General features: G+C 46.9%; 1 long non-coding RNA gene across 3 annotated transcripts; it reads left to right on the top strand.

Moving 5' to 3' along the window:
• The first annotated feature begins 215 nt into the window (after window positions 1–215).
• LOC147975352 (uncharacterized) lies at window positions 216–12,116 on the top strand. Of its 3 annotated transcripts, XR_015600703.1 has the most exons (4): window positions 216–1,523; window positions 2,265–2,372; window positions 10,489–10,578; window positions 11,863–12,116. It is a non-coding gene; the product is annotated as an uncharacterized LOC147975352 (long non-coding RNA). The 3 variants fall into 3 exon arrangements; XR_015600704.1 differs by lacking the exon at window positions 10,489–10,578; XR_015600705.1 differs by lacking the exons at window positions 10,489–10,578; window positions 11,863–12,116 and adding an exon at window positions 3,589–3,832.
• The last annotated feature ends 1,122 nt before the right edge of the window (window positions 12,117–13,238 follow it).

Consider the following 13,238-nt stretch of genomic DNA (forward strand, 5'->3'; position numbering starts at 1 on the left):
GCACAGTGCATCAAACCCCTCGCGCGCGTCCGAAAGTTGTCCCGAACCCGAAGCCGCTCAGTCGTCACCGTTGGATTCGGATCATCCCCAAACATCTACAAAACATCTCTGTTTTTCTTTTTGGTCTCCCTAGCCTATTTATCTCGAGCGTCCGATCGAAATCGGAGGGTCCGATTAGCCCCTAACCTAACCCACTCACTATTTAAACCAGCAACCCTAATTTCTAGGAAGGTTGTCCCCGTCGCTGCCGGCACCCGGTCCCGATCCACCTCGGGATCCCTTCTCCTCGTTTTCCTCCACCCACCAACCAGCGCTCCCCACTGCTCCTCCCCGATTCACTCGCCCGGCCAACCACAGCAGCTCTTCGATCTACTCCACCCCGACCACCGCCTCCCCCCGCTCGTCGCCTCTCCGCACGCATGCCTCCCTCTGGCCGTTGACCGCGCTGCCGATGGAGCTCGCCGGAGCAGCCAGCCTCCAGGTCGTCCCGCTCCCTGCCGTGTCCCTCCTCTCGCTTTCTTTGCTTCCTCTGGATGCCTCTCACCTCTCGGCCTCTCTCTCTGTTCAAGCAGGAGCAGTCTCGCCTCCCAGCTTGCCATCGCCGGGAACGGGTCCCTTCATCCCGGATCCGTCCTGATCCGGCCGCCTCCAGCCGTCCCCGTTGCCAAGCGCCGACGAGGACCTCCATCTTCCAGCATCGCGCCATGTCCCGCGCCCCTGCTTCCTCTGCTTCGAGGACGAGGCCCGACGCTCAAGCCCGTGCTGCACCTCTGCTCGGGAATGAGCTCGACACCGTCCTCTGCTTCGCCCGCATGAACCCCGCGCTCATCTTCTCGCCCGGACGGACGCCTTGTCGGACTCCTCCCGCACCAAGCCTCGCGTCGTCGGCCTGCAGGACCGAGCCGACGTAGTCCTTTGTCCCTGTAGCCTCCCCGCTTTCCTCATCGGCGCAGGGAGAGGAGATCCTCTCGAAGTCCAGCAATGGCGCCGCCCCGAGCAGGAGGACAACCATGGGAGCACAACTGCAGCAGCGACCGCCATGGATCCCCTGGTTCCAACCATGCCAAGTTCGTCGTCGTCGCGCCGAGCCCGTCGCTGGCCGCCGTCATTGCCTCTGCTTCACGCCCCGTGCGCCGCTGTGCCTGGTCCCCTCTCCTTCTCCGAGTGGTGCACCTCAGGAACCGGCCAAGGATGCCCGGGCCGCCATGGTTCCTCCCCAAGCTCCAAGTCCTCGCGTCTCCGGCCATCTCCGGTGTTCCCGCGCCAAGCTGTCGTCCCCTTCCTTGCCTGAAGTCGCCATGCCCGGTTCTAGACTCTGCATCGAGCAGAGGAGGACGAACGCCTCGCCAGATCCGTTCCAAGTCAGGCGCCCGCGTTGACTCTCGCTGACCCGCGTGCGCCTAGCCAGCCCATCTCCACCGAGGCCGCGCCTGGCCCAGCTCTAGCGCCCGCGTGGGCCACAGGCAGGCCGGCCCAGTGCGCCCTCCTGCTATACCTCTCCACAGTTCTGGGCAAGGCCCATGGTGAGAACAGATCCGGCCCGACACGTTTTTTCCCAGTTCTGGACGAATTTCGTAATTATTCACAGAACGCATGTTTTACAGTTTGGCCCCTAAGCTTCATTCATTTGATAACTCACAAACTGTGCATCGGTTAAAAAAGATCTATATATGTAAAATGCTTAGTTTTTCATCTAGTTTCATAATATGTCATTTTCATCCATGTTTAAAATGTTTAGAATGATGTTTGCATCTAATTTGCATATTGCCATGCTAAAATGATTTATTTCATAACTAAATAACCGTAGCTCCAAATTTAATAAACTTTATATGTAAATGGGGTAGAAAAATGCCTAGTTTATCATGGTGGCATCACTTTGCATGTTTAACAACTCTAAAATATGGTTTAGGGAAGAACAGTACCAACTCTAAAATATGCACATGAGGATTTACCAGAATTGTTGTTTGTTGTTTCCAGCCTCATTTAAACTTGACTAGATAGTTAGTTTATGTATGATTCACTTCTTGCCATGTTAATCAACATTTAATATTGTTGGGTACATGAACAAGATCGAACTAAATAACTTGAAGGTGGATGTTCCGTCAATATGCAACTCGTTGCATATTGAACTCCACTTAATTTGTAGTATTGTTTGTGCACTTTGCCATGCCATGCATATTTAAACCGGACATGCATCATGCTTGGTTGTGCATCATGCCAGGACTATGTGATGGTTGTTTACTATGTTGCTTGCTTCTTTCCAGGTTGCTTCTCTCGTTAGCTTCGGTTCCGTTCCGGAGTTGTGAGGATTTGTTCTGCTACGTCCGTTTGTCTTCTTCATGGACTCGTTCTTCTTCCTTGCGGGATCTCAGGCAAGATGATCATACCCTCAGAATCACTTCTATCTTTGCTTGCTAGTTGTTCGCTCTATTGCTATGCCGCGATACCTACCACTTGCTATATCATGCCTCCCATTTTGCCATGTCAAGCCTCTAACCCACCTTCCTAGCAAACCGTTGTTTGGCTATGTTACCACTTTTGCTCAGCCCCTCATATAGCGTTGCTAGTTGCAGGTGAAGCTGAAGTTTGTTCCATGTTGGAACATGGATATGTTGGGATATCACAGTATCTCTTATTTTAAGTAATGCATCTATATACTTGGTAAAGGGTGGAAGGCTCGGCCTTATGCCTGGTGTTTTGTTCCACTCTTGCCGCCCTAGTTTCCGGCATACCGATGTTATGTTCCTTGATTTTGCGTTCCTTACACGGTTGGGTGTTATGGGGACCCCTTGACAGTTCACTTTGAATAAAACTCCTCCAGCAAGGCCCAACCTTGGTTTTACCATTTGCCTCACCACGACCTACTTTTCCCTGGAGAGTCGCGCTCCCGAGGGTCATCTTTATTTTAAACCCCCGGGCTAGTGCTTCTCTAAGTGTTGGTCCGAAACAGAGCCACTTGCAGCGCCACCTCAGGGAAACTTCAGGGTTGGTTTTAGTTGTACGTAGTGTTCATCCGGTGTTGCCCTGAGAACGAGATACGTGTAGCTCCTATCGAGATGTCGGCACATCGTGCGGTCTTGCTAGTCTTGTTTTACCATTGTCGAAATGTCTTGTAACCGGGATTCCGAGTCTGATCGGGTCTTCCTGGGAGAAGGAATATCCTTCGTTGACAGTGAGAGCTTGTGATGGGCTAAGTTGGGACACCCCTGCAGGGTTTGAACTTTCGAAAGCCGTGCCCACGGTTATGGGCAGATGGGAGAGAGAACTTGACACTTAACTTATTTAAAATGAATCAACCGCGTGTGTAGCCATGATGGTCTCTTTTCGGTGGAGTCCGGGAAGTGAACACGATTCTTGTGTTATGCTTGAACGTAAGTAGTTTCAGGATCACTTCTTAATCATTTCTAGCTTCACGACCGTTGCGTTGCTTCTCTTCTCGCTCTTATTTGCGTATGTTAGCCACCATATATGCTTAGTGCTTGCTGCAGCTCCACCCCATTACCCTATCCTACCCATAAGCTTAAATAGTCTTGATCTCGCGGGTGTGAGATTGCTGAGTCCTCGTGGCTCACAGATACTTCCAAACAGTTGCAGGTGCCGATGATTCCAGTGCAGATGACGCAACCCAGCTCAAGTGGGAGCTTGATGAAGCTCGTGTTCGTTGTGTTGTTTCGTTTTTAGTTGATCAGTAGTGGAGCCCAGTTGGGACGATCGGGGATCTAGCAATTGGGGTTGTCTTCTTTTATTTTGGTTCCGTAGTCGGACCTTGTTTGTATTTTGGATGATGTATGTTTAACTTGTATTTGTGTGAAGTGGCGATTGTAAGCCAACTCTTTATCCCATTCTTATTTAGTACATGGGATTGTGTGAAGATTACCCCTCTTGCGACAAACCTACCATGCGGCTATGCCTCTAAGTCGTGCCCCGACATGTAGGAGATATAGCTGCACTGTGGGTGTTACAAGTTGGTAATCAGAGCCATCGCCGACTTAGGAGCCCCCTGCTTGATCGAATCACTAACGTTGTTGAGTCTAGAAGAAAATGTTTTGAGTCTTAGGATTATATATATAAGAGAGTAGGATTCTTTTTACTCCTGAGTCCCTTCGTCGCTCTGGTGAGGCCTCCTGACGTAGAAGTTTTGACTCTTCTCTCCTCAATTTTCATGAATTTTTTTAGGATCACGCGGGTATCTTGGAATCGTTCCGATGGTTTTGTGACGAGAACATTGTTCTTGGTGCCTCCTGACATTTAGGGGTTGTGGCAGTGTCCCGGGGAGTTGAGCTCCGAGGTGTTGTCATCACAATTTTATCGTTGCAGTTCTGGAATACCTGAGTTCGCCAACATCGAAAATCTCTTTTATGCAGTTGTTGGTGAGATAACCTCGACGCCACCTAGTACTAGGGCGGGAGTTCGGGAGTATTGCCATAACTCGTATAACGGATGATTTTCGAAGGTTGAGGTACACGATTTCCAAAGGTTTCTTGGTTATGTGTTGATGGATGGATACAGCTGGATGTAGGGATTGTTAGTTTGGGTGAGATATATTGCTTCCCCTGTATCCCCAACACCTGATTGCATAACCAGAAAATTTCAGGAGTTTATAAGTGGGAATTCAAGTATCTTGTAGGATATCTTTCCAATAGACACATGATATGATATGGGGTCTATCATATGTTTTTTGCGGCTTATTTTGGAAGCCAATCCTTTGTTTTGTTTTGATTGTGGTATTCGAGTTGCTTCGAAGTCAAGTGTTGATTCCTTACCTTTCCTAAGCGATGTTCTCATACTCCTATGTGAATACCAATCCTTCATGATAATCGAGATTGTCATGTTAATCCTTTTTCAATCGGCGTGTTTCTCTTCAAGTGGATCCGATCATTTTCAACATCCGCAAGACCAACTCAATGTCTTCTCAACGTTATTTGTTTCATTCTTCGCAAATATGCCTTTTGTTTTCCCACCCTCCCACCCTTTTTCTTCAAGAAATCAGATGCCTTAATCAAGTATCCATTTTATTCATGTGAAGTCTCTTCATTCTTTTCAATCAATGTTCTTACCCGATGGTTCTCATGAAGATGCTCTACAAGTTCATCATTATTCGTTCTCTTTCTTCTCTAGTGGATTCAAGTCAAGCTTTGTCGGTCATATCCTTTCCTCAGTTCAAATGCTTTCTCATGCCGGTGCACCTCTTAATCATCCACTTCTCGCTATTCAATTGTTTCGGAGTGCTCAAGATATCTCAAAGATTCATGTTTCCACTCTGCTTTCGTTCAAGCTCTTTCAAGGATGTTACCTCATACAAGCTATTTAACTCAACCGGTGCAATCTCCTTTTCAAGTAATCGTTCAACAGGTGTTTATCTTGAGTGGGCCCTAACCCACATGTCTTTTCCCAGGATCTTACCTAACTTTCTAATTTTCCCAGAGTTATTCTCAAAATTCATTTCTAAGTTTGGCGTAAAATGATTTGTCATCAGTCAAATGTCTTTCTCCAAGATCTTTCAAATTCTTTCATTGTCGGTTCAACCTTTCAATTTTTCATTCCGGAGTGCCTCAACAATTCATGATGGTGTTTCTCATCATCATTATCAGCATCTGAAGACCGAAGAAGAGCTCATCTTAAATTCTTAACCGTTCTTCCAAAGATTCGTGGTTCAAGCTTGCTGCCATCCTCTCATAATTGTTTTTGATTGTGAAAATTCTTTTCACCAATCCAGAGCAATTCAGGAGTCTTTTCAGTTTGATTCTCCGAAGGCCATCAGTTCGGGTTTATTCATTCTCAGCTTTCATCTCTCATTCTCGAAATCTTACCGGTGCATCGTTCAAATATCTTCTAATCAGTTCATGATCTCTTCGTTCTTATGTATCTAAATCCTAGCAAGCATGTTCGTTCATTTGCTAATTCTTCTCGGTGTTTCTTTATCTTTTCTTCATTCATTTTCAATTCTTACGGTGGTTCGTTCAAGAGTTCTCTTCCTTCATTATCATATAGATTCATTTGTTCTTTCCAATCCTACCGGTGGTTCGTTGAAGTCCTTCTCAAGTTTGCGCTATATCTATCTTAATCCTTTCTACGAGAATAAGTAGTATGCCAAATCCGTTGCTGGCATTTGTCTAAATTGGCGAAGGATACGCATAATGTAATTCTTATTCTTGTTTTCATACAAGTGATTAATTCCTTATTCCGGAGGTTCATCAAAATTCTTGATTTCAGTTGTTCATCTTTCTTTCCAGAGTTCCAAGATCTCTCAATTATATCATCACGAAGATCCATCTAAATCATTACAAGGCTTCACCTTGTGTTTTCAACTTCTCTTTCTTTTTATCATCATTTTGTTACCGGAGTTCTTCATGAAGGCTCTACATGGTGGTTCATCAAGGATTTAATTCATTCTCGTAGTGTTCGCCAAGAGGAGCTCAAGCATTCTTCATCTTGCGTTCCGAAGTGCAATTCTTTCTACCTTATCTTTTGAGGTGGTGTTATGTCACTCTTGTCAATTTCCCTTCGTGTTTCATGATTCACAAGTTGTCCGGGATGACATATTGTAAACCCATCATTTTCAATTCGTTCATGAGATCCTTTGCAACCCATCAATCTCTTCATTGGAATTATCTTGGGTTATATTTCACCTAAAGCTTTTCCCTAAGGATTGTTGCGATTTATGGTGCTTATAAATGACCTAAGTTCTTCATTTATCCTCCCGGTGAAATAAGTTTCTCGTCTCCTTGTTCATATTAATCCAATCTATTGTTTTTCGTTAGTGGCAGAATTTCACCTTAGTTTTGAGAAGTTTCCATAAGCCCACTACAAGCTTACTCTTTTCGTTGTTGGTCTTCCAACAACTCCGTATGACCTTTTTGGAAGGGTGTTTTTCCAAACTCATTTGTGGTAGAAGTTGTCATTTGCTTCTCTGTTCTTCTGTTCCGACGATCTACCTCCTATTCCTTCATCCGGAGGCATTGTGATGTTGCTCTTTTCTCTCATCATCTCAAATGGTGAGGATCGTGTCATTTTCGTGCTTATCCATTTAACCGGAGTGTTGTGCCCTCTGCTCAAGTTCTTTTCGCCTTATCAAGTTTTCCTCCCTTCTCAACCGGAGTGCTGTCTGAAATCTTTCTTACCCCTTGTACAATTCTTTCAATAGTTCCGAATGCAGTGTGTTGTTGTTTTCATCAAGTATCTTCTCATCTTGTCAAGCTCATCTTCAATTCCTTCCATTTATAGTCGGAGTGCTGTCCAAATTTTATCATTCCTTTTTCTTCTCTATCTTGTTTTAACCGGAGTGTTGTGTCTATCATTCCTCTTCTAACCGAACTCTCATCCAAGTGCTTTCATTGTGCCAAGTTCATACTCTATGCCTTCCATTTCCAACCGGAGTGTTGTCGTAATTGATCCTTATCGTTCCTTGTACATCTCGTTTCAACCGGAGTGCTTGCATGCACTTCTTGTCCTTTGTGACACTTTTCTTATGTCTTTCAACCTACAAGGTTCTAGTAATGTTCCTTGTTCCTCTTGCCTAACGGAGTGTTTGCAACTTTGTTCTTCTTCGTTGCATTGTTTCTTTCAATTTGTTCAACCTCGCAAGGTTCTTTGGTTTCACTCGTTTGTCAAAGTAACAACTTAGCTTTACCTCTCCTCTTCCTTTTTCTGTTTTCTCTCCGGTGCCATCCTAGATCTCGGGACGAGATCCTCTCGTAGTGGTGGAGTGTTGTGACGCCCCGAGACCGATGCGCCAGGTGTCTCCCAGTTATTCGCCGTCGTTGTCATGTCATTCGCTTGCGTGTTGCATCTTGTCATGTCATCATGTGCATTGGATCATCATGTTTTCAAAACATGCATCCATCCAGGTCTCCCAGTTCTCTCCGTTGTCCGTTCTGAGCCCAACCACACTTGCACGCGCCCGCGGCATGTCCGAAATATTATTTTATAAGTGGCCGGAAAATGTTCTCGAAATGGGATGAAAGTTGGTGTGCGGTCTTATTATAGTGTAGGCAGACTGCTTGTCAAGCTTCGTTGCATTCGGAGTCCGTTTGTTGCCCCAACGGATAATTATAGCGACATTATAGTCGGTCTATCGTCGGAAATGTCCGGTCTCCGGAAATGGTCGCCGGGCTGCATTTCCGTTTCTCTCCTCTCAGCCTAACCCTCCTCACTTTCGGAGCCATCCGATTGTTATTGGAGGGCCCCGAAACCCCTCCTAACCACCTGACCCCTCCTTGCACAGTGCATCGAACCCCTCGCGCGCGTCCGGAAGTTGTCCCGAACCCAAAGCCGCTCAGTCGTCACCGTTGGATTCGGATCATCCCCAAACATCTACAAAACATCTCCATTTTTCTTTTTGGTCTCCCTAGCCTATTTATCTTGAGCGTCCGATCTAAATCGGAGGGTCCGATTAGCCCCTAACCTAACCCACTCACCATTTAAACCAGCAACCCTAATTTCTAGGAAGGTTGTCCCCGTCGCCGCCGCCACCTGGTCTCGATCCACCTCGGGATCCCTTCTCCTTGTTTTCCTCCACCCACCAACCAGCGCTCCCCACTGCTCCTCCCTGATTCGCTCGCCCGGCCAACCAGAGCAGCTCTTCGATCCACTCCACCCGGAACCACTACCTCCTCCTGCTCGTCGCCTCTCTGCATGCATGCCTCCCTCCGGCCGTTGACCGCGCTGCCAACGAAGCTCGCCGGAGCAGCCAGCCTCCATGTCGTCACGCTCCCTGTCGTGTCCCTCCTCTAGCTTTCTCTGCTTCCTCTGGATGCCTCTCACCTCTCGGCCCATCTCTCTGTTCAACCAGGAGTAGTCTCGCCTCCCAGCTCGCCATCGCCGGGAACGGGTCCCTTCGTCCCAGATCCGTCCTGATCCGGCCGCCTCCAGCCGTCCCCGTTGCCAAGCGCCGCCGACGACCTCCATCTTCCAGCATCACGCCATGTCCTGCGCCCCTTCTTCCTCTGCTTTGAGGACGAGGCCCAACGCTCAAGCCCGTGCTGCACCTCTGCTCGGGAACGAGCTCGACGCCGTCCTCTACTTAGCCCACATGAACCCCGCGCTCGTCTTCCGGCCCGGATGGACGCCTCGCCGGACTCCTCCCGCACCAAGCCTCGCGCCTTCGGCCTGCAGGACCGAGACGACATCGTCCTTTGTCCCTGCAGCCTCCCCGCTCTCCTCATCGGCGTAGGGAGAGGAGCTCCTCTCGAAGTCCAGGAACAGCGCCGCCCCGCGCAGGAGGACAGCCATGGGAGCACAACCGCAACAGCGACCGCCATGGATCCCTTGCTTCCAACCACGCCAAGTTCGTCGTCGTCGCGCCGAGCCCGTCGCCGTCCACCGATATTGCCTCTGCTTCGCACCCCATGCGCCGCTGTGCCCGGCTTCCTCTCCTTCTCCGAGTGGTGCACCTCATGAACCGCCAAGGATTCCCGGGCCGCCATGGTTCCTCCTCAAGCTCCAAGTCCTCGCATCTCCAGCCATCTCCTGTGTTCCCGTGCCAAGATGTCGTCCCCTTCCTTGCCTGAAGTCGCCCTGCCCGGTTCCAGACTCTGCATCGAGCAGAGGAGGACGAACGCCTCGCCCGATCCGTTCCAAGTCAGGCGCCCGCGTTGACTCTCGCTGACCCGCGCGCGCCTAGCCAGCCCATCTCCACCGAGACCGTGCTTGGCCCAGCTCCAGCGCCCGCGTGGGCCGCAGGCAGGCCGGCCCAGCGCGCCCTCCTGCTATACCTCTCCATAGTTCTTGGCAAGGCCCATGGTGAGAACAGATCCGGCCCGACACATTTTTCCCAGTTCTGGACGAATTTCGTAATTATTCACAGAAGCATGTTTTACAGTTTGGCCCCTAAGCTTCATGCATTTGATAACTCACAAACTGTGCATCGGTTAAAAAAGATCTATATATGTAAAATGCTTAGTTTTTCATCTAGTTTCATAATATGTCATTTTCATCCATGTTGAAAATGATGATTGCATTTAATTTGCATATTGCCATGCTAAAATGATTTATTTCATAACTAAATAATCGTAGCTCCAAATTCAATAAACTTTATATGTAAATGGGGTAGAAAAATGCCTAGTTTATCATGGTGGCATCACTTTGCATGTTTAACAACTCTAAAATATGGTTTAGGGCAAAACAGTACCAACTCTAAAATATGCACATGAGGATTTACCGGAATTGTTGTTTGTTGTTTCCGGCCTCATTTAAACTTGACTAGATAGTTAGTTTATGTATGATTCACCTCTTGCCATGTTAATCAACATTTAATATTGTTGGGTACATGAACAAGATCGAACTAAATAACTTGAAGGTGGATGTTCCGTCAATATGCAACTCGTTGCATATTGAACTCCACTTAATTTGTAGTATTGTTTGTGCACTTTGCCATGCCATGCATATTTAAACCGGACATGCATCATGCTTGGTTGTGCATCATGCCATGATTATGTGATGGTTGTTTACTATGTTGCTTGCTTCTTTCCGGGTTGCTTCTCTCGTTAGTTCGGTTCCGTTCCGGAGTTGTGAGGATTCGTTCGGCTACGTCCGTTTGTCTTCTTCATGGACTCGTTCTTCTTCCTTGCGGGATCTCAGGCAAGATGATCATACCCTCGGAATCACTTCTATATTTGCTTGCTAGTTGTTTTCTCTATTGCTATGCTGCGATACCTACCACTTGCTATATCATGCCTCCCATTTTGCCATGTCAAGCCTCTAACCCACCTTCCTAGCAAACCGTTGTTTGGTTATGTTACCGCTTTTGCTCAGCCCCTCTTGTAGCATTGCTAGTTGCAGGTGAAGCTGAAGTTTGTTCCATGGTGGAACATGGATATGTTGGGATATCACAATATCTCTTATTTTAAGTAATGAATCTATATACTTGGTGTTTTGTCTGGTGTTTTGTCTGGATATGTTGGGATATCACAATATCTCTTATTTTAAGATATGCTCGGCCTTATGCCTGGTGTTTTGTCCCACTCTTGCCGCCCTAGTTTTCGTCATACTGGTGTTATGTTCCTTGATTTTGTGTTCCTTACATGGTTGGGTGTTATGGGGACCCCTTGACAGTTTGCTTTGAATAAAACTCCTCCAGTAAGGCCCAACCTTGGTTTTACGATTTGCCTCACCACGACCTACTTTTCCCTAGGAAGTTGCGCTCCCGAGGGTCATCACTTTTTTTGACCCCCGGGCCTGTGCTTCTCTAAGTGTTGGTCCGAAACAGAGCCACTTGCAGCGCCACCTCGGGGAAACTTGAGGGTTGGTTTTAGTTGTACATAGTGTTCATCCGGTGTTGCCCTGAGAACGAGATATGTGCAGCTCCTATCGGGATGTCGGCACATCGGGCAGTCTTGCTAGTCTTGTTTTACCATTGTCGAAATGTCTTGTAACCAGGATTCCGAGTCTGATCGGGTCTTCCTGGGAGTAGGAATATCCTTCGTTGACCATGAGAGCTTGTGATGGTCTATGTTGGGAAACCCCTGCAGGGTTTGAACTTTTGAAAGTCGTGGCACAATTATGGGCAGATGGGAATTTGTTAATGTCCGGTTGTAGAGAACTTGACACTTAACTTAATTAAAATGAATCAACCGCGTGTGTAGCCGTGATGGTTTCTTTTCGGCGGAGTCTGGGAAGTGAACACGGTTCTTGTGTTATGCTTGAACGTAAGTAGTTTCAGGATCACTTCTTGACCATTTCTAGCTTCACGACCATTGCGTTGCTTCTCTTCTTGCTCTTATTTGCGTATGTTAGCGACCATATATGCTTAGTGCTTGCTGTAGCTCCACCCCATTACCCTATCCTACCCATAAGCTTAAATAGTCTTGATCTCGCGGGTGTGAGATTGCTGAGTCCTCGTGGCTCACAGATACTTCCAAACAGTTGCAGGTGCCGATGATACCAGTGCAGATGACGCAACCCAGCTCAAGTGGGAGCTTGATGAAGCTCGTGTTCGTTGTGTTGTTTCGTTACCAGTTGAGCAGTAGTGGAGCCCAGTTGGGACGATCGGGGATCTAGCAATTGGGGTTGTCTTCTTTTATTTTGGTTCCGTAGTCGGACCTTGTTTGTATTCTGGATGATGTATGTTTAACTTGTATTTGTGTGAAGTGGCGATTGTAAGCCAACTCTTTATCCCATTCTTATTCAGTACATGGGATTGTTTGAAGATTGCCCCTCTTGTGACAAACCTACCATGCGGCTATGCCTCTAAGTCGTGCCCCGACACGTGGGAGATATAGCCGCATTGTGGGTGTTACATAGTACCCGCGCAAACAATCAAGAACCTCGCAACCAACGTGATAAAGGGGTTGTTAATCCCTTCACGGTCACTTACGAAAGTGAAATCTGATAAAGATAATAATATAAATATTTTTGGTATTTTTGTATAGATTGGAAAATAAAGATTGCAAAATAAATAGTAAACTAGAATTATAGATCAGAAACTTATAAGGTTTAAAGTAGACCCGGGGGCCATAGGTTTCAGTAGTGGCTTCTCTCATGATAGCATATATTACGGTGGGTGAACAAATTACTGCCGAGCAATTGATTGAAAAGCGCTTACTTATGATGATATCTAAGGTAATGATCATGAATATAGGCATCACGTCCGTGTCAAGTAGACATAAATGATTCTGCATCTACTACTATTACTCCACACATCGACCGCTATCCAGCATGCATCTAGAGTATTAAGTTCATAAGAACAGAGTAACACATTAGGCAAGATGACATGATGTAGAGGGATAAAATCAGGCAATATGATATAAACCCCATCTTTTTATCCTCGATGGAAACAATACAATACGTGCCATGCTGCCCCTGCTGTCACTGGGAAAGGACACCGCAAGATTGAACCCAAAGCTAAGCACTTCTCCCATTGCAAAAAAGATCAATCTAGTAGGCCAAACTAAACCGACAATTCGAAGAGACTTGCAAAGATATCAAATCATGCATATAAGAATTCAGAGAAGAACCAAATAATATTCATAGATAATCAAATCATAAACCCACAATTCATCAGATCTCGGCAAACACACCGCAAAAGAGTATTACATCGAATAGATCTCCAAGAACATCCAGGAGAACTTTGTATTGAGAACCAAAGAGAGAGAAGAAGCCATCTAGCTAATAACTATGGACCCGAAGGTCTGTGGTAAACTACTCACACATCATCAGAGAGGCTATGGTGTTGATGTAGAAGCCCATCGTGATCGATGCCCCCTCCGGCAGATCACCGGAAAAGGTCCCCAAATGGGATC

This window comes from Triticum urartu, chromosome 4A, assembly GCF_056163025.1.
Source record: "Triticum urartu cultivar PI428250 chromosome 4A, HENAU_Tu73, whole genome shotgun sequence".
Classification (NCBI taxonomy): Eukaryota; Viridiplantae; Streptophyta; class Magnoliopsida; order Poales; family Poaceae; genus Triticum; species Triticum urartu.